We start from the raw sequence: 25394 nt of genomic DNA, 5'->3' as shown, positions 1-25394 counted from the left end.
GAACCAATTTGCCTTTTCAGCTTCCAAACTTTAAACATAATTCATTATCAGTAACTGTGATAATAAACTATGAAATTAAGAATTTTTCTCTCCCCCCCCCCCCCCCCGCAGCGGGTGGATACCAAGGATTGAACTCAGGGCCACTGGATTCACTGAGCCATATCCTCAGCTCTGTTTCTGTATTTTCTTTAGAGACAGGGTCTCACTGAGTTGCTTAGTGCCTCACTTTTTCTGACGGTGGCTTTGAACTCGAGATCCTTCTGCCTCGGCCTCCCAAGCCCCTGGGATTACAGGTGTGTGCCACCATGCCCAGCAGAATTTTTCTCTTCTTGATTACATAGTTTGATATCTATTTGATCTAAATTTCCATAATACCCAAGAGCTGACTTGATCTTTATGTGATAGAGTTGGCCATAGTGCTTAAAATTGGCCTTGAAAGTTGAGGCAGAATTTACTATTACTTTTCCATATTCCTTTGTTCCCTTTTCACTCACTAAAACACCCTGTGGGGTAGTCTATTTGACCAGCTGAAACTCTTCTTTTCTAGTCTCCCTTTCAGTGAGGGGGTGATTGCATGATGTGTGTGGCTCAGGAGGCCTTAGGAGAAGTCCCAAAGTAGTGACTCTGGGAAAGCTTGTTAAGATAGGGTTGACTCTGTTGGCACATGTTCTTTTGTTCTTTTCCTTTTTCCCACATCAAATAGTGCGGCCAAATCTTTAACAGTAATAGCTATCTTATAATGTACCAGGCAGGAAAGGACAAGGTTACAAAGGTATGTGCCTCACATCCTTGTTTGATGCTCTAGCCATGGACTGTCTTAACCTCTATATCTACTGTGGGGAGGGGTGTAAATAGTTCTGTCTCTTTTAATCATTATTATGTACAGCTGAACTCAGTTTCCCATCGTTTAAAAAGTAAATGCAGGCATGAATAATACTTAAATATTAAATTGACATTAGGTTATTTCTTTTGTTGTTAAACTCAGCATCCATTTATTTTCTGTAAAATAACATCATCATATTAACTTCATAGTATAAAATTGAACTGTATTTTGTGATTTGTTCATCATATGCAATTTTTAAAATATCTTCTCATTTTTTAAAAGCTGTAAGTTCAAGGAATTTGTACCTAGCTTGAGTTGTACATTTAACATGATAAATTAAAAAATGGAATTTTTGGAGAATATTTTTCATTTGAAAAGAGTTTGATGAACATTAGATAGGGCAAAGGGGAAGGAGGGGAAGGAAGCGGGCATTTGTTAGGAAAGATGGTAAAATGAGATGAACATCATTACCGTAAGTATATACATGAAGACACAAATGGTTTGACTCTACTTAGTAAACAATAAGAGACATGAAAAATTGTGCTGTATATGTGTACAATGAATTGAAATGCATTCTGCTGTCATGTATAACAAATTAGAGTAAATAAACAAATTTTTAAAAAAGGAAATAAAAGAGTTTGATGATGACCAAGAGATGAGGACCTGCCCTAGTATGGTGGTTTAATCTTGAATTCAACCAATATTTTAATGTTTCAAATATGTCTTTCTCAGTGTAATTTTTATTATGTGTCTGAATAGAAGTGACTACTCCCTTCTGCCTTAGAACAAACTTCAATAGTAATATCAATAACAGTTCATATACTTATTTGTTTATATGTTCATTTCTTGCTCAGGGCTTAGTACTATGATTGATGCTCAAAAGTATGTTTGGTGAATGAATAATTAAATAATATGTACTTGGTAGCTATTGAAATTGAAAAACACATTTTGATATGTACTTGCCCTAATTGATTTCCGTATCTCCACAAGATAGAGACTAAGAGAAATGCTCAGTTTTTCTTAATATTCAGTAAATTATGAAACTATACTAACAAGCCTAATTAGTAAACCAAAGAAAGATTAGTATCCTATAATATTATGAGAGAGGCTGTCAGTTTGTACTAAAACAACTCAACTTATTCCCTCATTTATCTTTCAACATTTAAGTATTGTTATGTCCATGTCTTTATTAATAAAGTGAATTTAATATGGTAAATTATTTTTACTGCTTATAAAATCACTATAGACTAGATAAAGCAGATCTAACTTACTTCTTTATTGCTTTTTTATATAAATTATATTTTTGTTTTGAACTCCAAAATATTCTAATTAATATTTTATCTAATTAAGCCCTAAATACTCTCCACTAATTGCTATAGGAATAATCAACTTTTTTTAAAACTTGTATTTCTATAAACAAGAATAGATAATTGTGTGAAAATTAACATGTGAAAAAAATGGCTCAGTGGGAATCATTATGCATCCTGAAAGCAATAATTGTCTCAAAACAGCAGAAATACACCTTCCCCCACCTGAACCATCAAGTAGAATGCAGAGATTATTTCCTGTTTTGTTCTTTATTAGTAAAAAGTTATAGGGCAATTTTGTGCTAATGGAGTCAGACTAATGAAGCATAATATTTTCAAGATATTATCAAGCATTAGAGACTGGTTTAATTTTTTAAAACTCATGAACAGAAAAAGCAGTTCTTTTTAAAAATTCATTAGATTTTTGGCATATACAAAGAATTTATTTGTAGTACCTTGCATCTCTTATTTAACTTGTAATTATATTAGCCTTTTATGTCTTTCCTGTACATGTCTGATGTTTCCTAATGGGTGAAAAGAGCTAAAACAAACAAAACACATTTTGACTTGTTTTTCTAGGTTATAACGTTGAAACAGATGTTAGGTTTTTCAGCTAAAGCCTTTCTCCTGCCCCTGTTAACGGACTCTAGAAGTCTTTGGGTATACTTACCTTCTATGTGTTTCTGATACTGGTGGGTAAGAATAAATGTCTGAAGCTGTTAAGAATGGCAAAGGAGAAAGGTGACATGAGTAGGCTACTGAATTACTCAGTCCTGGAACCATCCCACTCTTGTTACGAATTATGTGATAATAGTAATTCCCTTTTGTGATAAGAGTCATTTTGTTCTTGCTCTGCCTCCTAATGGAAAACCATGGTTTTGGTTTGTTTGTTCATTTGTTTCTGGTTCATTGTAATTATATATAGTAGCGAGATTCATTATGTAAAAGCAGTTTCAAAAGTCAGCCACTATTCCTTCATTTATAATACCTAAATTTGAAGCTACCATCCTCTGCTACTCACTCATATCTGTTGTGATTATTTCTTCCAAGAGTGAACAGTTTATTTGGTTCATATTGAATAGAACTGTTATCACCATTCTAATGGCAATAAAGGTTTTATGGTACTCTTCCATGATCACAGCTTGATTTACTTGGTTTAGGTTTTTTCATAAAATGGATGACATTAAGACACTGTATGAATATGTAGGACATTTATAATTATCTGCTTGTACTTAAGAGCAATGCTTTAAACTCTTACAGAAGTGCTATAGACTGATTTGGTATGCAATCAAAGTAAATTCTATTGTTTTTTTAGTTTTCAATATGAAAATTTATGACCAAAGAGTAAGAATTACAGATTCAAATCCATTGTTTAAATAATTTCTTTAGATTTTTTTTAAACCTAGGGTTTATTCAGTTTTAATTTTAAGTATCAACATGAAATTGACAGTAATAATAACTTCAGAATGAATATCCAGGGGGAAAATGCCCCAAAGCAGCTTTTTCGGTATATCTGGAGCATATGCTAATAGCCTAATGTACATTTAAGACTTGTGTATGAGTGTACTTAAAAAATATGGGAATGTGTGATAACCTCAGGAATTTGGGGAAGATAAGAAGTGAAAATGACAAAGGATTGAGGACCAAAAAGGTTGGGAAAATGAGAGGTACTTGGGAAAGAGGCAGATATGCCACTCTCCATGGGTAGGCCATGGGCATAGCACATTTGAAGCTGTAATACTACCACATAGCCACATGCCTTTGCCATCTGGAAAATCATATAAAATCAGAACTGGCCCAGGTTTCCTCTACATTTATAAACATCTCTTTCTAGCCTGGTCCTTAAGTATTTGTCAACATTTTATGGTAGTGTCTCAAAGAGTAGAGCATTTCTGTTCTGCAAGATGAAAAGAGCTGTAGAGATCTGCAAGATGCATATAATTAACATTACTGTGCAGTTAAAATGGTTAAGATGGCAAATTTTATGTTTGTTTTAAGATGATTGATTTGATAATTAAGAAATTAGGGACTGGGGTTGTAGCTCGGTGGTAGAGCACTTGCCTAGCACTTGGAGGCACTGGGTTCTCTCCTCAGCACCACATAAAAATAAATAAGTAAAATAAAGATATTATGTTCATCTACAATTAAAAAATGTTTAAAAAACAAGAAATTAATTTTTTAATTTTTTTTTCAGGTGTATGGTGGCTGATGAAGTAAGTATTTTCACATCTTTTATAAAATTATACAACAAATTTTTAATGAACTCTATTTTCCATAGTCACTATTCTCCTTTGGTTTTCCATGATTATATGTGTTTATGTAAAAAGAGAGTGATGAGGGAGAAAGATATGCAGGGTGGTAGAAGAAGAAGAAAGAATGAGTATGTATTAGTGTGTTTGTGTGCCGGGGTGTGCCTGGGTGTGTATGTGTGTGTTTGCAAGGCATATATCTGGGAAATATGTTAATATTAGTCACCCCCAATTTTATATTGTTTCCTGGGATGCACAAATGTGTTTTGAAATGTAGCCACTCGAAAACTGAACTCTTCCTTTCATAGTACTGCTTGAGTAAAACCTGAATTTTAATTATTTTGTTTTAAAGGTTATTGTTAATGGTTTCCTATGAATATTAAATAGTGCTAAAATCCATTTTATTTTCACTAAACACGTTTATACAATTAAATGGCATGTACTTATCTCATATATGTCCATTTTAATGTTTTCTTGGTGAAATTGAAGCTCTTGTTACATGAACTATGATACTCAAGTACTTTCTGAGAATATTATAGTACAAATCAAAGTAATTTTAATACCAGTTTGAGAAATGTATTGCTGTTTTCATGATGTTTTTAAGAAAAATAGCAAAACATACTTTTCAAAATACATTAGAAATGAAAGAACAGGAAACAATAAAAAATAGAAGTGGAATCTAGTTTTTAACTCTTCTAATTATTGTGTTTTAATCTTAGTTAAATATAAACTCCCATCAATATTTCATCTCTACAGTCTCTTTTTCAGGAAGAAAATGAGCAAGAATATTTGTGAATACTATGTAAAAAAGTTGATGTTGGGATTCTCTGTTCATGCTGACTTGTAATTACCTAACTTTTTAGTTTAGATTTTTCATTCTATTTAAACTAGATGTTATTACTGGAAAGTTAATCATAGCCTATGAAGGATTTGAGCAATATAATTGGAGAAACAAGACACAGACGTTTAGAAGCAATTAACAGAAATTTCTCTTTCAGAATAGCAAGAGTTTCAACAGGCTCTCCTTAATTAATTTTAAGAATCCAAAATGACTTCACAAGGCTTGTGTTTTTTAGTACTTGAATATGTTTTCATGAAAGAATGTAAATTCATTTTTCAAAACCTCTAAGCTAGTCACTCTAACCATTTTCTCTTACATAGTATCTATGTGTCAAATATGTATGTGATATATATGTATGTGTCTGTGAATATTATTTCAAAATAGTCCAGTTTTAGGGGAGGTACTGGGGAATGAAATTGACCAAATTATGTCACATATGAATATATAACAACTAAGTCCACTATTATTTATAATTTTAATGCACCAATGCTGTGTGGTATATGTGTGTGTGTATGCCACTTTTATGTCCACAGAAAATATAAAAGTTAACACCATTATTGATGATCTTCACAAGTAAGTCATGAGGAAATTTTAGAGGTCTTGATACATCATTGGTACCTTGGTCTTAACTTGATTTTCAGAGATTTGAATAAGCCTTTAGATTAAAGGCTTATAGATTACTATGGAATCTCTCATTAATTGAGAGAAACATTTGGTCAGCACCTTAATCCCTGTTAACATTTACATAATTCTCCAACAAACCCCTCTTCTCCTCAGTGAACATTATACTTGAGCATGCAGAGTTCTTGATGAATCCTTAGCCAGCATATCTTCATTATATTGATTGCTTTTCATCACTTTTTATCATAGCATCTTTCACATGTTGAATTATTTGTCATCTTTCAAAACCTTATTTTTTACTTTAATAAGTTTAAAACAGCCTTTTAATAGTTCCACAATTGCATTTTTCATAATGATTTTCACTAGGATTTTAAAGACTGATTCTTTGCCACCTAAGGGACTTAACAGGGTTTGTGATGTTAAATTCTATTAATAATATTAATTAAGAAAACTTTCTCACCTTTACACATTAGTATGAAAAGCAGGCTATAGAAATTAACAGTCTAAGATCACAACTCTTAACCACTAATATTCTCTATTTGTGATAGATTTGAAATGCAATTTTTTTGGAATATTACTGAGTTGCTGTAGATGAAAGTAAATCAAAAGTGCTGAAGTAGAAAGAACGTGTATATATGTAAATTATATGAACTTCAGTTTGACCTTCATTTTATTTCCTATACTGTTCTCCTTTTGCTCTTATCATAAAATGGTATGAAGTTAAAGAAGGAAATGCATTCTGTAATTTGAAGGTCAACCACTTTTTGATCGTTAAATTCAAAAATATATTTTGATAATGATGAGTATTTGACTCATCAAATAGCTGGGAGCCTTAGGAAAGCAATTTTACATCTGTGTTATTGAACCTACTATTTTTTAGATGCTTGAATACCCACTTGGAGTATTGTGTAATTTAACTGTCTGCTGTGATGTTTCTTCCCTAGATTTAGAAACACATGACTTCCTTCACTGGTGTTACCCACCGCTTAGTATCTTTCCACTATTATCTTTTTTTTAATGTTTAGTCTTTGGAGGACTATATAATCCACCTTCTTGATGTCATTAGTTTAAAATTGAAATGATTTAATTTATTTAATTGTGTGATCATGTGTTTCAGTTGTAAAACTACTTCTGATAAGCAACAGTGCTGCAACATTTAATAAAATGAACTTTTTAAACTTAGCTTAAACTCTTAATTATTTCTTTTTTCCTTTCTCTTATTTTAACACTATTGTTGTTTCAAGGACTGTATAGTGAATATACAGAAACACTTATGAATTTGCATTCCATAAATAATAGATTCAGACAATAGTCTATAGTCAGGATTTTGCAGCATTATATTATACATTTTTTTTTTTTTTGTACCAGGGATTGAACTAAAGGGTACTCGACTGCTGAGCCACATCCCCAGCCCTATTTTATATTTTATTTAGAGACAGGGTCTCACTTAGTGTTTCACTTTTGCTGAGGGTGGTTTTGAACTTGCAACTCTCTTGTCTCAGCCTCCTAAGCTGCTGGGATTATAGGTGTGCGCCCATGCCCAGCTTCACGTTGTTTTTTTTTTGTGTGTGTGGTGTTGGGGATTGAACCCAGGGCGTTGTACACGAGAGGCAAATATTCTACCAACTGAGTTATATCCTCAGCCCTATATATTATTTTTTAATAATTATTTTTAAGCACTGTTCTTGTTTTTCATTTGAGAATTATTAAAAATGTTCATTCACAAATAGATAATGTAAACATGAAAAAGTTTCACATTAACACAAACCAGGTAATTCAGTTGGCTGGTATCTGAGGAAAAGTACTAAACCTACATATTTTCAAAATTAATTTTTTAAAAAATAAATGACAGCGGAATGCATTACCATTCTTGTTACACATATAGAGCACAATTTTTCACATCTCTGGTTGTATATAAAGTATGTTGACACCAATTCATGTCTTCATACGTGTACTTTGGATAATGATGTCCATCACATTCCACCATCCTTGCTAACCCCCTGTCCCTCTCTTTCCCTCCCACACCTCCGCTAGAGTTTGTCTATTTCTCCCATGCTCCCCATCCCTACCCCACTATGAGGCAGTCACCTTATATCAGAGAAAACATTCGGCATTTGTTTTGGGGGGATTGGCTAACTTCATTTAGCAGTATCTTCTCCAGCACCATCCAGTTGAGTTTGAAAAACTTTATCAGATTTCTTTGCAGACAGAAATCTGCAGGTATCTGGAAATGCTGAAAGAACCCCTTTGGAAGGTTCTTTCTGCCCAGAAAACTTTAAAATTGAAATGGTGATTTAGACTCTCCCAATATTAACTTTATAGTTGTGAGGACTAAGAAATTAAATTTAACATGAAGTTTTAGTTTTCCTTTTATATGAGCCTACCCGTGTTTGACAAAGCAAGCTAAGATTGCAATTTTTATTTTATTGTCTTCTATAGTTCCTAGTTTTCTTTCATCCTGCCCTAGTTGAATTTAACATGCTCTTCTTTTTGCTCTTTCTATTTCCAGTTCATAACTCTTCATTTCAGCCCACGTTTTCTGAATGAATGAATAAGTGAAATAACTGATTAAATAGTTTATACTTAAATCTCACATGGCATGATCTGTCCTAGTGCTTTACATGTATTATTTAATCCCCATCACAACCTGTGGGTTTGTGTTATTATTATTTGTTCTCTTTTTACATACGAAAACTGAGGGATAGTAAATTAAGTAGATTGCCCAAGAATATCCATCTAAAATAGCCTGGGACTTGGTATTTGACCTGAAGTAATCTAGTACCCAAGTCTATCAGTTACTTTTTACTTATTTATTTTATTTTTTTGCTATTGGGGATTGAATGCAGCAGTGCTTAACCACTGAGCCCCATCCCCAGCCCTTTTTTTAATATTTTATTTAGAGACACGGTCTCTATAAATTGCTGAGGCTCTTTGAACTTCATCTTCCTGCCTCAGCCCAGCATGTTTACTGTTATATATAAAATTTCAGGGTACCAGACTTTACTTCTTTTCTTTTCTTTTTTTATTTTAATTTTATTTTTTACAATAGTAGGGATTGAACTCAGGGGTGCTCTGCCACTGAGCTATATCCCCAACCCTTTTTTATTTTTGTTTTCAGATAGGGAGTCACCACTAAGTTGCCAAGCCTGGCCATAAATTTGGAACCTTCTGCTTCAGCCTCCCAGATTGCTGAGATTACAGGCACCCAGCTTGTTTTAACATATTTTTTTACTTTTAGCACTATACTGTGCTTCAGACTCATCTCATATGTATTCTACCCCAGTTCTAAAATCAGTTATTTCTCCAAGAAAATTAATTTGTTTTATTGAAGAATGATGCTAGAATGAGGATCTGGGTACTGCATGTGCTTATTTTTACTGAGGCATCTTTCCTTCTAGGTTCTATTAAGCTGACAGAAAAGGAGATAAATGTATGTATATGAACTTTCATATATTTATACTCAGATATTTGTAAATATTTGTATCCATAACTATCTGTAGCTCTAATAAAGTTAAGTATGAGTTTATACTGATATTCCAACTCGAATCCATTAACACATTGATTTTTCTTGCCTCTTCCACTTGTTTGTCTGTAATTCCCCATTCAAACAATGAGAATCTTGACTCCCACTATTTGCCACCATTAATTATTTCAATTCCAGTGTACATGTATGGTAGTTAAATGGTTGACCTGTGTCCTTATGTGAGATAATTTTATTAACTAGAGTACAGTGCTTTACCAGATGATTATACAGAATAGTTTTACTGTCCTACACAATCCTATGTTTTTCTCTTAATTCCCATTGGACCTGAATCTTGGCAACCACTGATATATTTAGTGACTGGAGCATCATTAATCCTAATTATAATTAATGATTCTAATTTTATGACAATAAAGTTTTTCATGATGTTTCTATTCATTTAGTAATATTCATTAAAGTGACCTCCATGTCTTTTTGTAGCTTGATAACTTATTCTTTTTATCATTGAATAACACTGCATTACATGGATATACCACAATTTGTTTTTCTGTTCACCAAGGTGAAGCAACATCTTGATGACTCCCAGTTTTTGACCATTATGAATAAAAACTTGAGCTTTTTGTGTGGACACAAATTTCCCAGTCAGTTAGGTAAATATCTAGGAGTACCATTGCTGTACTATATGTTATATTAGTTTTCTAGAACCACCCTAAGAACCACAAATTGATGGCCTAAAAAGGTTTTTTTGTTGTTGTTGTTTCTATTACAATTCTGGAGGCTAAGATTTTGAAATAACTGTTCAGCAGGGTTGGTTTCTTCTAAGAATTCTGAGGAATAATCTGACGCCTTTCTTCTAGTTTTCAGTGAGGGCTAACAATCCTTGACAGTCTTTGGCTTGAAGATACATCACTTCATATTCATTCATATTCCCCCTACCTCCACAAAGACTATTCATTTCCAGAATTACTTAGGTCAGTACCTAAGTAATTGTGTGTGTGTGTGTGTGTGTGTGTGTGTGTGTGTGTGTCTGTGTGTGTGTGTGTGTGTCTGTCTTTTATTAGGAAACTAATCCAAATGAATTTAAGGCTTACTCTCCTCTACTATGACCTCATGATTAATTAATTTATATCTGCACTGAATTTATTTCCAAATAAGTTCATATCCTGAGGTACTAGAGGCTAGGATTTCAACATATCTTTTGAGACAGAGCATCAAATTCAACTCAAAATCTGTGGTATGGCTGTTTACTTTTGTTAGTTAACTGTCAAAACTGTCTTGCATATTGGCTATACAATTTTGTGTTCCCACTAGCACTGAATGTGAATTCCTCTTGTTTTGCATCCTCACAAGCAGTTGGTGTTATAGTTTGGATGTGAGGTGTCCCACCCAAAAACTCACCTGTAAACAAAGCAAGAAGGTTCAGAGGAGAAATGATTGGGTATAGCCTTAGTGTAGTCCGTGAGTTAATCACTGACTGAAGTGGTAGGATGCGGCTAGAGGAGTTGGGAATTGGGTGGCTTTGGGATAAATTTATACCTGGAGAGTGGAGTTTCTTTTTCTGCTTCCTGATCACTGTGATGTGAGCCACTTCCCTCTGCCACACTCTTCTACCATGATGTTCAGCCTCACCTTGAGCCCTGAAGAATGGAGCCAGCCTTCTATGGACTAAGACCTCTGAAACCATGAGCCCTCAAATAAACCTTTTCTCCCCTATAGTTGTTCTGGTCAGATTCTTTAGTCACAACAGCAAACAAGCTGACTAAAACAGTTGATATTGTCATTTTTCTTTCAGCTATTCTCACAAATGTGTAGCAGTATCTTATTGTTGTTTTAATTTACAATTCCCTAAAATCTTTTCATATACTTATGTGTCATCTGTATATTTTCTTTGATAAGTCTCTGTTTTAGCTCTTTGCCTTTTGTGTGTATGTATATGTTTTATTGGATTGTTTGGGGTTTTTTTGCTGTTGAATTTTGAGAATTCTAGCTTTTCTCCTGTTATCTTCTAAGAGTTTGTTTCACATTTTACATTAGTCCTATCATCCATTTTAAGTTAATATTTGTGAAAATTGTTACATTTATATCTAATATTTTTTGCTGATAGATACCCTGTTTTCCAGTGCTGAAGCACCAATTGTAAAAAAGATTATCTTTTCTCTGTTGTCTTCCTTTGTTGAAGATCAGTGGCCATATTTCTGTGACAATACCACACTGTCTTGATTACTATAGCCTTATAGTAAGTCTTGAAATTGGGTAGTGTTCATTCTCCAACTTTCTTCTTCAATATCATATTCTGTATCCTAGGTCCTTTTTTACTTTCCTTACAAACTTTAGAATTATTTGTCATTGGTATTTGCATTGGGGTATTACATTCAGTCTAAAGATCAAGTTGGGAAGAATTGAAATTTAAAACAATTTTTTTTCTAATTAGTTATGACAGCAGATTGCATTTTATTTCATTGTATACAAATGGAGCAAACTTTTCATTTCTCTGTACATGATGTAGAGTCACACCATTCGTGCAATCATACATGTACCTAGGGTAATGATGTCCTTCTCATTCCACCATCTTTCCCACCCCTGTACGCCCCCCCTCACTCCTCTTTGCCCAATCCAAAGTTCCTTCATTCTTCCCATACCCTCTTCCCCCATTATGGATCAGCATCCACTTATCAGAGAGAACATTTGGCCTTTGGTTTTCGGGGATTGGCTTACTTCACTTAGCATGATATTTTCTAACTCTATCCATTTACCTGCAAATGCCATAATTTCATTCTTCTTTATATACCACATTTTCTTTATCTATTCATCTATTGAAGGATACCTAGGTTGGTTCCATAGTTTAGCTATTGTGAAGTGAGCTGCTATAAACATTGATATGACTGTTTAACTATAATATGCTGATTTTAAGTCCTTTGGGTATAGTCCAAGGAGTGGGATAGCTGGATCAAATGGTAGTTCCATTTTTCTAAGGCATTGCCATACTGCTTTCCAGAGTGGTTGTACCAATTTGCAGTCCCACCAGCAACATATTAATGTACCTTTTCCCCCACATCCTCGCCAACAGTTACTGTTGCTTGTGTTCTTGATAACTGCCATTCTGAGTGGCATTTACATTTGTCCTGTCATCCATTTTTTATTTGCATTTCTCTAATTACTACAGATGTTGAACATTTTTTTCATATATTTGTTGATCGATTGCATTTCTTCTTCTGAGAAGTGTCTGTTCGTTTCTTTGCCCATTTGGGTTATTTGTTTTTGGGATACCTAGGTTGGTAACGCAGTTTAGCTAGGAAGGAAGGAAAAAGAAAGGGAGATAAAGAAAAAGAGAAGACTCTTTGTGTCTTATTGATTTGTTGTTTTTGTTGTTGAGTTGAAACCGTGTGTATTAATTAAGAAAGATTCACATTTTTTTCACTGTGCCTTTATAATAGTAGTTCCAAGATTTATTTTAAAGATTCTTTAAGATTATCTATTGTAGGTAGTCATCATCTATTATCTATTGTAGGTAATCATCATCTGCAAATGGACAATTCTTCCTTTATAATATGTAGATCTTTTATTTCTTGACTAGAAAATAAAGTTGTCTAGGTCTTCCAGTTCAGTGCTGTATAGGATTGATGAGAAAAGACGTGCCTGCTTTATTCCTAGTCTTAGGAGGAAAGCATCTTGTATCTCACTATTGAGTGTGATGATAGCTATAGATTTTTAAAAGATGTTCTGTATCAAATTGAGAAAGTTCCTCTCTATTCATAGATCATGGATAGCTTTTGGATTTTATCAAATGCTTTTATTATGTTAATTTATATAGTCATTTGATTTTTTCCTATTATTTGTTGATGTGATGAACCACATTTATTGAATATTCTGTCCTTTTCTCAAGCCCATTTAAAGTCATCATTCAAAACCTTCTCTTGGCACTACCTCTATACCACCATCCTTGTTTGCCTCTTAGTACCCTTTTATTCTCTTTTCTGCTGCAGTTTGAGTCATGTTCTGCACCCTTTATCTTATTTTCTCCACAGATCAGAATTCCTAGGTGTAAAGCCATGTCTAACTAGCACAAATATCTGGGGAATAGTGTATTTTCAGTTAATACCTTCTGAACAAATTAATGAAGGAAGGAAAAAGAAAGGGAGATAGAGAAAAAAAGAAGACTCTTTTTGTCTTATTGATTTGTTGTTTTTGTTGTTGAATTGAAACCGTGTGTACTAATCAAGAAAGATCTTTTCACCTGGATAAGAAAACCGTCTTGTATATTGGTCACCAGTACTTTAAATCAAGTCCATGCTTACTACCATCCACCTCCAGTTATTTCAGACATATAGGTGATGAAGACAAGAATCCTTTAAGTGGGTTTGGGGGTTTGGGGATTCTTGTTCCTTTGGGCTGATATAACAAAACTACCATGGACAGCAAATATTTCTCATAATCCTGGAGGCTAGGAAGTCTAATAACAAAGTATTGATGGGAGCCACTACCTGGTTCATAGACAGTGTATTCTTGATGTGTCCTTACATGTCAGAAGCAGCAACAGAGCTGCCTGAGATCTTTTTAAAGAGGATACTAGTCTTATTTATGATGTCTCCACTTTTATGACCCAATCACTTTGCAGAGTTTCCACTTCTTAATACTATCACACTGGGGGTTAAGATTTTAATGTATGAATTTTAAGGGTAAAAAATATTCAATCCATGACAGGGATCTTTAGAAATATAAAAAAATGTTAAATGTCTGCTATAGAATCTTCATGGTTTCCTAAATAAATTCAAGTTATGCTTCAATCTGATAATTTTTTTTCTTTTGCAGTACGGGGAATTGAACCTAAGGATGCTCTACCACTAAGCTATATCCCCCAGCCCCAACCCACACCCTTTCTAAGCATTATCTAAATATTTATTTTTTATTATATGTTCGTTCTCTCTCTCTCTCTCTCTCTCTCTCTCTCTCTCTCTCTCTCTCTCCCTCCCTCTCTCTCTCTCTCTCTCTCTCTCTCTCTCTATATATATATATATATATATATATATATATATATATGACAGTAGAGTGTATTTTGACATATACATATATGGAATATAATGTATTCTAATTAGGATCCTATTCTTATGGTTGTACATGATGTGGAGTTTCCCTGGTGGTGTATTCATATACGAACATAGCAAAGTTATTTCCGATTCATTCTACTGTCTTTCCTATTTCCATTCCCCCTCCGTTCCATTTATTCTCTTTTGTTTAATCTGAGAATCTTTTAAACCCCAGCCCTTTTAATTTTGAGACAGAGTCTTGCTAAATTGCCCAAGCTAGAGACTCAAACTTGTAATCCTCCTGTCTCAGCTTCATGAGTTACTGAGTTTACAGGCTTACCACTGTGCCCAGCTCAATCTGAAAATTTTTATCTTGAATGCTATTTCTGACGTAATAATTTATTTGAAAAATGTTTATATTGCTTTGAGAAAGCTTAAGAACTGCTCTTTTTTAGATTATTAGATTTTTTTGTGTTCTCTTTTTGTATATTACAGTGAAGTAAGTCACGTACTTTTCTTAAGCTTTATCTAATTTTACTCATCAGTGACCTAAAAGTGTTCCGAAGAATGATTCAATCTTTGGCATTTTGTGCAAATTCTAATCTTCTCATCTTCTTTCAAACTCTTTAAAGCTGATTTAGAAAATTAAAACTAGAATCTATTTTTTAATAATGATAAGATTTTACTGTATTTTGAAATTTTATGTATTTAAGCCTATGAGAAATGAAATATTTCTAGAGTCAAAGATTTTAGGACAGCCAATCATTCAAAAGAAAATTTTTTAACTATAAAGATTTTGTAGGAAATATTTTTTCAATATTTCTGCTTCTTTCAACATTATACTCTGAGCATAATTTAACCTTTTTTGTTGCCTTAACAGAGAAGGTCAACTACTGAGATAAATGAGGCTCTTTATATTATTAATATTTTAAGCTGTTTTAAGGTATGTGTCTACTCTTCATTTTTGCAACTCCAGAGCCTTTTTCTTCCCAGTCCTAAGTGAGTTGCCAGCCAAAATAAAATGGCTCTTTTTTTTTCTACTTTTACAATTATTGATCCTGAGGCTATTAATGATAAACAGTTTTACAATAGATAAGTAAACAAATACTATCTGCTGAATATGCTCATCACTTTTCAATACATTTTTGTTTGAAATCTATATTTTAGGTTATTTTATAATATATCAATAGCTCAGAGATTAAGTTAGCTATCTTACTTTTTTGTTTCAACATTAAATCCTAGCATTTATAACTTAATTTATTCCAACATTTTCATGATATTTACTCTAACTTCTTAGTTAACTATAAGTTTAATGAACTATTTGTACTATTTTTAATATCACTACTATCTCATTAAAATAAAATCAAGGGACTAGGGTTGTGGCTCAGTGGTAGAGCACTCACCTCACACGTGTGAAGACCCTGGATTCGATCCTCAGCACCACATAAAAGTAAATAAATAAAACAAAGGTTAAAAAAAAACCCTAATTTAATTTCTATTATTTATTACTATAGTCATTATTGATTTGCAAGTAACATTTATTTTTATTCCTAACCCAACTTAAATTTTATTTCTGAGGAAACTTTTTAAAATAATATTTTCATTAAATAATATTAGATAATATTTTCATTAAATTTTCTTGAAGTCCAGATGTGTTACATTTTCTTTCGTCATCTGGTTTTATAAAACTAGAATCAATTTTTTTTAATTTGACATGGCTAATATTCAATAAATTAGAACTGTGACTAGCATATAATGAACTTATAATTTTGACATATCTCATTTCTTTTTATAGATTAAATTTGAACTCGTTAAGTAATAATTGATGGATTCTGCAATTTTGAGCCTATTCTGTACATAGATTAAGAAATTTTATACCATTATTAATTCTACTAGAAGACAGTGAAGAGAAAGAACACAGAAATTATTCAATAATATCTTTGGTCATAGTGGGAAAACAAAGAGATATCCCTATCCAGTAAAAATATCAGAAAACAAATATATTTCCCTTGCTTTAATTCTACCCTAGAGTTCATGATGACATTGCATTATAGGAAAAATTAGGCTTAACTATGTCTAATACAGAAGTAACCTATATAAACTCTATCCTAGAGAAGAGAATTGTATAGTTAGGACCCAGGAAATAGTTTCTTTTTAGACAAAAAGATTGTCTGTAAAAATACATATAACATTTAATTCTTAACTATAAGTACTTTAAAAGCAACGATAATTTTCTGTTTCTTATTGCTTAATAATCCTACTTTTTTTTCTGTATTACCTAAATAGCAACTTTTATTTTTAGTAGCATTCCAAGTCTTTTTCTTAGACTAGCAAAATTGATGTAACAACCTTATTTGCTTCACATTCTTGTTTCCATTTCTGCAGAAATGTTTCCATTTCAGCCTAATCTCAGGCTTTTGGGTCCTTTCTTTCTGTTTTATTCTTTAAAAAGTATCTACTAAACTCACTAGGATTTCATTTTGTTATCTGTGCCATTTTGGCAACTAGTAGTTAATTACTAGCAGTTTCTTTTCTTGTTGCTTGTTTCCTTTTTCATTTTATATAACCATTTAAGCAAATTAATTCTTAGTTATCTTTCTAAAAAACTTTTGTTTTGTTTGCTTGTTTGTTTCTTACCAAGCTTTCCTTTTTATTTCCTTGGTGATATGTACATAATAACCATTTTTAAATAGCCTCATTTCTGAAACTAAGTAGGGAATCTCTGACATTGCTTAATTAACATTTTTTAAAAATACTGAATTGAGATGTAGAGTTCGTTCTCATGGTTCTAAAGTGATTGCTATGTGTCAATGCATAAATTGACAGATGAATCCAAGTAATTGTTCAACTGAAGCATTCCAGTAACCTTGCAAAAATTATATCTCTGGAACTGTTGATTGATTTCCTTTGGATTGATTTGCATTTGATTGCTTGTTTTGAAAGCAGAAATATTTTTCTTTTGTTACAAATAAGTAGTGGCTTGTTTATTTACTTAACTGTAATTGTTATATGTCATTATATACCCACTGAAAATATTATTTTAATATACTTATCTGAATTTCAATATAAGACTAATTGTGACTTCAAATTATACTGTTGCTACATTAGAAAAAGGATATAAAGCATTGCACTGTAATTATGTACCTTGCTAAGCAAGAGATTTACTCATGATCTTTTATAAAATAGCTAGCTGAACTGATCTGTCAATGACAATAGTCAGGTTTGCCAAATGCAAATTCTCACAGTATGCCTTTGTTTCCTAGACCTCATATTGATAAACTTTTGAAAGAACCTTTTATTTATATTTGTGATCAATTAATTCAGTTTCATTATAAACATAATTTGTATTTTTCATTCTCTTAAAAATGCATTATACTTCATTTCTTTATCTGAAAATTTCATTGATATAAATTATTTTGCATTTGTTAAGCAGTTAAGTTTAATCTTTGATGCTTAAATATAGCACATCGATTAACTGCCTGAAATAATAAATAATCAAATGGATTTTTAAATTAGTTTTTCTTTCAGAGATTTTATCAGACTTCTAAAGTTAGTCATTTTCTGTTAAATGGCAAGTTCATCTAAATAGATTATGAAGTTAGAAGCCAAATTCTGCTGTTGGTAAACTTTTTCTACATTCCGTATGGCAAGATAGAAATCACTGTGTATTTATTGTTGTTGTTGCTGTGTGGTACTGGGGATCGAAGCCAGGGAGGGCACTCTGCCACTGAATTAAGTATGTCATTTTTTTTTTAGCCATGTCTTATGACTAAAATTAAATGTGAATATCACTAAAAATTTTGAGTTAGAATAGAATGCTGCCTATGTTAGAGATATAACTTAATCTTTAGAAAACACATTAAGCTATGTTCAGTAATTTCTAAATTTTGAAATTTACAATATTGAGATTGGTATTTTTTATTGAGTGAAACTTTTCTCAAGAAACACATAAATTGTATGAAAGATGATTTATCAAGAGCTCTGTAATGTTTGGAACAATCAATAAAAAAAAAAAAGAAACACATAAATGATTTTTATACATTTTCCTACTTACGTCCTTGAAATGAGTAATATATAGTCTTCACATTGGTAAAATGAAAAATCCAAGTATTGAAAATCCTCAGTTGGAAAAGTAACTTACTCTGAGTCTTAACCTAATAATGAGTAGAAGTATTCAGGATAAAAAAGAAATTGTTGGGACAAAAATCATGCAATGCTAGGCTTTTTCAGTTTTTACCTGTTCATTTTCCCATGTGGGTTTGACTGATATTTTTAAATTACTTCTTTCATTCTAAAATATATGTATGTTTAACTTATGCACCTCTGTTTTTCGTTCCTTCTCCCATGTCCCTCTTCTTTTATCTCCAGCATCGGAAAACATTAGAAGACTGTATAAGAAGCTGCAGTCTAGATGTTGACATAAAACACCAGTTTAAGGCCCAGAAATTTAGCCTGGTGTGGTGGTGCATGTCTGTAATTCTAGCAGCTTGGTAGGCTAAGGCAGGAGGATTGCAAGTTTGAAGCCAGCCCTTGCTACTTAATAAGGCCCTAAGCAACTTAGCAAAATTCTATCTCAGAATTTAAAAATAAATAAATAAATAAAGACCGAGGATATGGCTCACTGGTTTAGTGCCCCTTGGTTCAATCCCTAGTACCAAAACAAAAAACCCCAGAAATTTACTACTCTTTCAAAGAAGCTCCCCCTCCCTCACCAACCCATCCTTTAGTGTACCCTGTTTCAGAGTAATGTTTCAGAAATAGATATGTACACAGCATGAAAGACTTAATGAAACTCAAAAGTCTGAATTTCCTTCCCTAAAACCCCTTGAAGTTACTGCCTGTAATGGCAAGACTAATAACCAACCAACCAACCCTCCCTCCCTTTTTCCCTCCCTCTCTACTTTCTCTCCAACCCTTTCTTCCTTTCTGAGTCTTTTTTTATATCCTTCAGTCATTACTAACTGGATCAGATTTACTATTTTTCTTTTCAGTATACTATTTTTCAAATTGTTATTTACTGGTTGTGTTTATCAGTTTTTCATCATCATGACCCAAATATATGACAAGAACAACTTAGAGAAGGAAAAGTTTATTTGACTCACAGTTTGAGAAGTTTCCCAGCCATTTTTTTTTTTTAATTTTTAATTTTGAGACAGGATCAATTGCCCAGGTTGGGTTTGAATTCGTGATCCTTCTGCCTTAGTCTGCTGAGTTATTGGAATTACAGGGGTGTGCCACTGCACCCAGCTTAAATTCTTAAGTTAATACTTAGGTATTACTAATATTAATACCATTTTTTTCTCTGGATTCCTTTAGGTATCTTAGTATTTGATCACATTATTTGTAACCAATAGATTTTTTTTTTTTGGCCAACTCTTTTTTAATATTTTTATCTTTCAGGGATGCAGATGTAGCTCTGTGGCAGAGTACTTGCCTAGTGTGTGCCAAGTCCTGGGTTCAATCCCCAAAAAAGAAAGAAACAAAAAAACTAAACAATATTGTATCTAAATATATCTTTAATTTCTTTCTCTGGCTTTTAATATAAATGATAATGCTTTTTTTTTTCTCCATTAAGCATGGAATATCCTTTGGGGTTAAGATATAGACTTTTTTCATATGGAGTTATTATCTTTTTTAGTAATTGTTCATAATCTAGGTCTTTTTATTCCATACATTTATTGATTCATTATAATTACACAAAATGGTGGAAATAATTGTTACATATTGGTGTATGCACCCAGTTTGGCCATTGTCATTGTCCAGTATTTCCCCTTTCCCTTCCCCCTCCCTTTCCCTTCTCTGTTTGCTCTACTTTCCTGATCTCCCTTTAATAATATAGAGCTTTTAAAAATAATCAGGAATGAAAGTTAAATTTAAAGATTATTATTTGACATTCTTCCTTTGATCTATTAGTATCATGAATTATAGTAACAGATTTTCTGTTACTGTCTGTTCTTGGACTTAAAACTCCTCTTAGTTATTATGTATTATTTTTTTAAAAAAACATTTTTTAGTTGTTGATGGACCTTTATTTTATTTATTTATTTACATGTGGTGCTGAGAATTGAACCCAGTGCCTCACACTGAGCTATAACTTCAGCCCCATTTATGTATTCTTTTAATATTCTACTAAATTGTCTTTTCTAAGAGTTTACTGAAAATGTCTATACCAGTACTCACACAGAAGATTGATCTTGATCCTTTTTGCTGCCCTTTATATCTGGCATCCATGTTATGTTGACTTTTAAAAATATTTTGTAAAGAATTTAGAAATGATACCGGTAGACGTTAGAAAATCGGGAGCGCACTCTAACTTCTGGTTTCCGAGGGTGGACTCCGACTTTGGTCTCTGCACTGAAGATTGGTGTGATCTTCTGGGAGCTGCTGGAAGACAGGTGGGGGCAGAGCCTGCTATCAAGAGCGGTTTGGCTGCAGAGGTGGCTGCTTGTGAGGGATCCACCTGCCAGTCCAAGCAGGAAATTATATTTTCCTTAGAGGAATCTTTTAGGAAGAATTTTTCCAGTGCTCCAGAATCTAGTGGACAGATTTCCTTCGTGCGAAGTTCGGCTCTGAGAGCTCCATTTCCCCGCACGGAGGGTCGCATAGCCTGACAGGCGATCGCCCGGAGGCTGGAGTCTGTGGCGCCCACCGGGGAGCGGCAGGGTGCCGGAGCGGGGGAACAGCGATACGGATCCGGGGGGGCTCCCGCCAGTGGTACATCGGAGCCCTTAGCGCTGAGTTCCGGCTTTGAAACAGAGGAGAGAAGAGGCCCAGTTTGGCTCCAGACACTGGTCGGACCACAGTGGAGAACAGCAGCCGCCATTTCGGAGAGATGATGTAATCATCCCCGTGTTCTACTGATCTCAGCCCATTCAACTACGAACAGGTGATATCAGGCTGGTATTTGCCTGCGTCTAGCAGTCAGATTTCTTGCTCAGGCTCGGGGCGGGGGTTCTTGTGGAGAATACTCCTAGAGGCTCGTGCCCGGCAAGGCGTGCGCCGGGCACTGAGCAGCTGGATTCGGGTTCCTGGGGCTAACCTGGCCCAGGTCTGAGGAAACTGCGGAGACTGCCGGCGGAGGCCAGCTCCAAGTGGAGCGTGCGCTGAGCTTGGGGCGACTGGGTTCTAACTCCTGGAACAGTTTTGGCCTGGGGCTGGGGAACCCGTGGGGGTCGCTCCTTGGAGCCAGCTCCCAGCGGAGAGTGTATCAGATCGGAGAGGCGGGGTTCCGGCTACCTAAGCTGCTTTGGCCCAAGGCTAGGGAACCGGCGGTGACTGCTTCTCAATCAGGGTCCGGCGGGGTGTTGTAGGGACAGAGTGGATCTTCCTCCTGCGCCCAGAGCAGGCCAAGTGACCCGCCGGCGTGGTGCCATGACACCCCAAACGCAGCTGGGGCTGAAGAGAGCAGCCGCCCACGCCTAGAATAGGACCAGCGATTCCGCGGCGCAGTAGCCAAGTAACCTCATTTGGAGTAGGGGCTGTGCGGAGCTGCCATCCGAGCAAGCAGGGCAGGCAGACCTGCCGCCAACTGGCAAGACAGGCCAGGTAGCTTGCCAGCGGGGTGGACACGTAACACCGAGGCAGTCGCGTCACACTGGTTGGAGTGGGGGTGGAGCAGGGTCGCCGCCCGGGTCCGGAGGGGGCTCAGCGACCCGTTGGAGAGGTAGTTAGGTACCCCCATTGGGAGTGGGGGCTGTGCAGAACTGCGACCCACTGGCCTAGAGGTCTGCCAGCGCGGTAGACTCGTCACACCAATTGGAGCGGGGGCCCAGCTGAGCCGCCACCCACATCCAGATCAGGACCAACGATCCCAGGGCGTGGTAGTTACGTTACCACAATTGGAGTGGGGGCAGAGCAAAGCCACCACCCGTGCCCGCAGCGGGGGCAGACCTGCGACCGATCAGCGGGGTAGACAGACCACCATAATTAGAGGAGGAGCACAGCCAATACCCGCCCTGCAAGGGAGACTTCCCAACTATACAAGAGCAACATAAATAAATAGGGGGTAAATTTCAAAAACACAACAGTGGCACCAAGCAGAAAGAAACGTCAGCAGTATGAAAAGACAAGGAAAGAAAGGACCACAAGCAATGCAGGTCAACTCAACTTTAGAAGAGGTAATAGCTGCAACAGATGGAATGTCAGATAAAGACATCAGGATTTATATGCTTCAGATGATCTGGAGTCTCAAGGAAGACATGAGACAGCAAAATCAGACAATGAAAGATCACATTGACAAACAAATCCAGGAAGTAAAAGATCAATTTCACAGGGAGATAGAGGTAATAAAAAACAAACAAATAGAAATTCTAGAAATGCAGGAAGCTATAAACCAACTTAAAAACTCAATTGAGAATACTACCAGCAGAGTAGATCACTTAGAAGAGAGAACATCAGACAATGAAGACAAAGTATTTCAACTGGAAAAGAACATAGACAGCTCAGCAAGTCTGCTAAGAAACCATGAGCAGAACATCCAAGAATTATGGGATAATATCAAAAGACCAAATTTAAGAGTCATTGGGATACAGGAAGGCACAGAGCTCCAAACCAAAGGAATAAAAAGTCTTTTCAGTGAAATAATACGAGAAAACTTCCCAGACTTGAAGAATGAGACAGAATCCCAAATCCTAGAAGCCTACAGGACGCCGAATGTGCAAAATCTTAAGAGATCCACACCTAGACACATTATAATGAAAATGTCCAACATACAGAATAAGGAGAGAATTTTAAAAGCTGCAAGAGAAAGAAAGCAGATTACATTTAGGGGTAAACCAATCAGGATAACAGCTGATCTCTCAACACAGACTCTGAAAGCTAGAAGATCCTGGAATAACATATTTCAAACACTGAAAGAAAATGGGTTCCAACCAAGAATCGTGTATCCGGCGAAATTAAGCTTCAGATTAGAAGATGAAATTAAAACCTTCCACGATAAACAAAAGTTAAAAGAATTCGCAGCTAGAAAACCATCTCTTCAAAAAATCCTTGGCAAAACATTACAGGAAGAGGAAATGGAAAATAATATTGAAAACCAACAATGGGAGGTAGGACAGTAAAGGGGGGAAAGTAGTCAAAGAGGATAACAAATCAGGTTTAGTAACATCAATAAACAAATATGGATAGAAGAACAAACCATATCTCAATAATAACCCTAAATGTTAATGGCTTAAACTCACCAATTAAGAGACACAGGCTAGTAGAATGGATCAAAAAACAAGACCCAACAATATGCTGTCTACAGGAGACGCATTTGATAGGAAAAGATATACATAGACTGAAGGTGAAAGGTTGGGAAAAATCATATCACTCATATGGATCGCAGAAACAAGCAGGAGTGTCCATACTCATATCTAATAAAATAGATTTCAAGCCAAAGCTAATCAAAAGGGATATAGAAGGACACTTCATACTGCTCAAGGGAACCATACACCAACAAGACATAACAATCATAAATATATATGCCCCAAATAATGGTGCAGCTGTGTTCATCAAGCAAACTCTTCTCAAGTTCAAGAGTCTAATAGACCAACATACAATAATCATGGGAGACTTCAACACACCTCTCTCACCACTGGACAGATCTTCCAAACAAAAGTTAAATAAGGAAACTATAGAACTCAATAACACAATTAACAACCTAGACTTAATTGACATATATAGACTATACCACCCAACATCAAGTAGCTACACTTTTTTCTCAGCAGCACATGGAACCTTCTCAAAAATAGACCATATACTATGTCACAGGGCAACTCTTAGACAATACAAAGGGGTAGAGATAATACCATGCATCTTATCTGATCATAATGGAATGAAACTGAAAATCAATGATAAAAGAAGAAAGGAAAAATCAAGCATCACCTGGAGAATGAACAATAGGTTGCTGAGTGATCAATGGGTTTTAGAAGACATCAAGGAGGAAATTAAAAAATTCCTAGAGTTAAATGAAAACACAGACACAACATATTGGAATCTATGGGACACATTGAAAGCAGTTCTAAGAGGAAAATTCATTGCTTGGAGTTCATTCCTCAAAAAAAGAAAAAACCAACAAATAAATGATCTCATACTTCATTTCAAAAACCTAGAAAAAGAAGAGCAAAACAACAGCAAAAGAAGTAGAAGGCAAGAAATAATTAAAATCAGAGCTGAAATTAATGAAATTGAAACAAAAGAAACAATTGAAAAAATTGACAAAACTAAAAGCTGGTTCTTTGAAAAAATAAATAAAATTGACAGACCCTTAGCCATGCTAACGAAGAGAAGAAGAGAGAGAACCCAAATTACTAGCATACGGGATGAAAAAGGCAATATCACAACAGACACTTCAGAAATACAGAAGATAATCAGAAATTACTTTGAATCCTTATACTCCAATAAAATAGAAGATAGTGAAGGCATAGATAAATTCCTTGAGTCCTATGATCTGCCCAGATTGAGCCAGGAGGATATAGACAACCTAAACAGACCAATAACAATAGAGGAAATAGAAGAAACCATCAAAAGACTACCAACTAAGAAAAGCCCAGGACCGGATGGGTTTACAGCAGAGTTTTACAAAACCTTTAAAGAGGAACTAACACCAATACTTTTCAAGCTATTTCAGGAAATAGAAAAAGAGGGAGAACTTCCAAATTCATTCTACGAGGCCAACATCACCCTGATTCCGAAACCAGACAAAGACACTTCAAAGAAGGAAAACTACAGACCAATATCTCTAATGAACCTTGACGCAAAAATCCTCAATAAAATTCTGGCGAATCGGATTCAAATACATATCAAAAAAATTATACATCATGATCAAGTAGGATTCATCCCTGGGATGCAAGGCTGGTTTAATATACGGAAATCAATAAATGTTATTCACCACATCAATAGACTTGAAAATAAGAACCATATGATCATCTCAATAGATGCAGAAAAAGCATTCGACAAAGTACAGCATCCCTTTATGTTCAAAACGCTAGAAAAATTAGGGATAACAGGATCATACCTCAACATTGTAAAAGCAATCTATGATAAGCCACAGGCCAGCATCATTCTGA

The sequence above is a fragment of the Urocitellus parryii genome, chromosome 1 (genome assembly GCF_045843805.1).
Source record: "Urocitellus parryii isolate mUroPar1 chromosome 1, mUroPar1.hap1, whole genome shotgun sequence".
Classification (NCBI taxonomy): Eukaryota; Metazoa; Chordata; class Mammalia; order Rodentia; family Sciuridae; genus Urocitellus; species Urocitellus parryii.
This window is presented reverse-complemented; position numbering follows the sequence as displayed.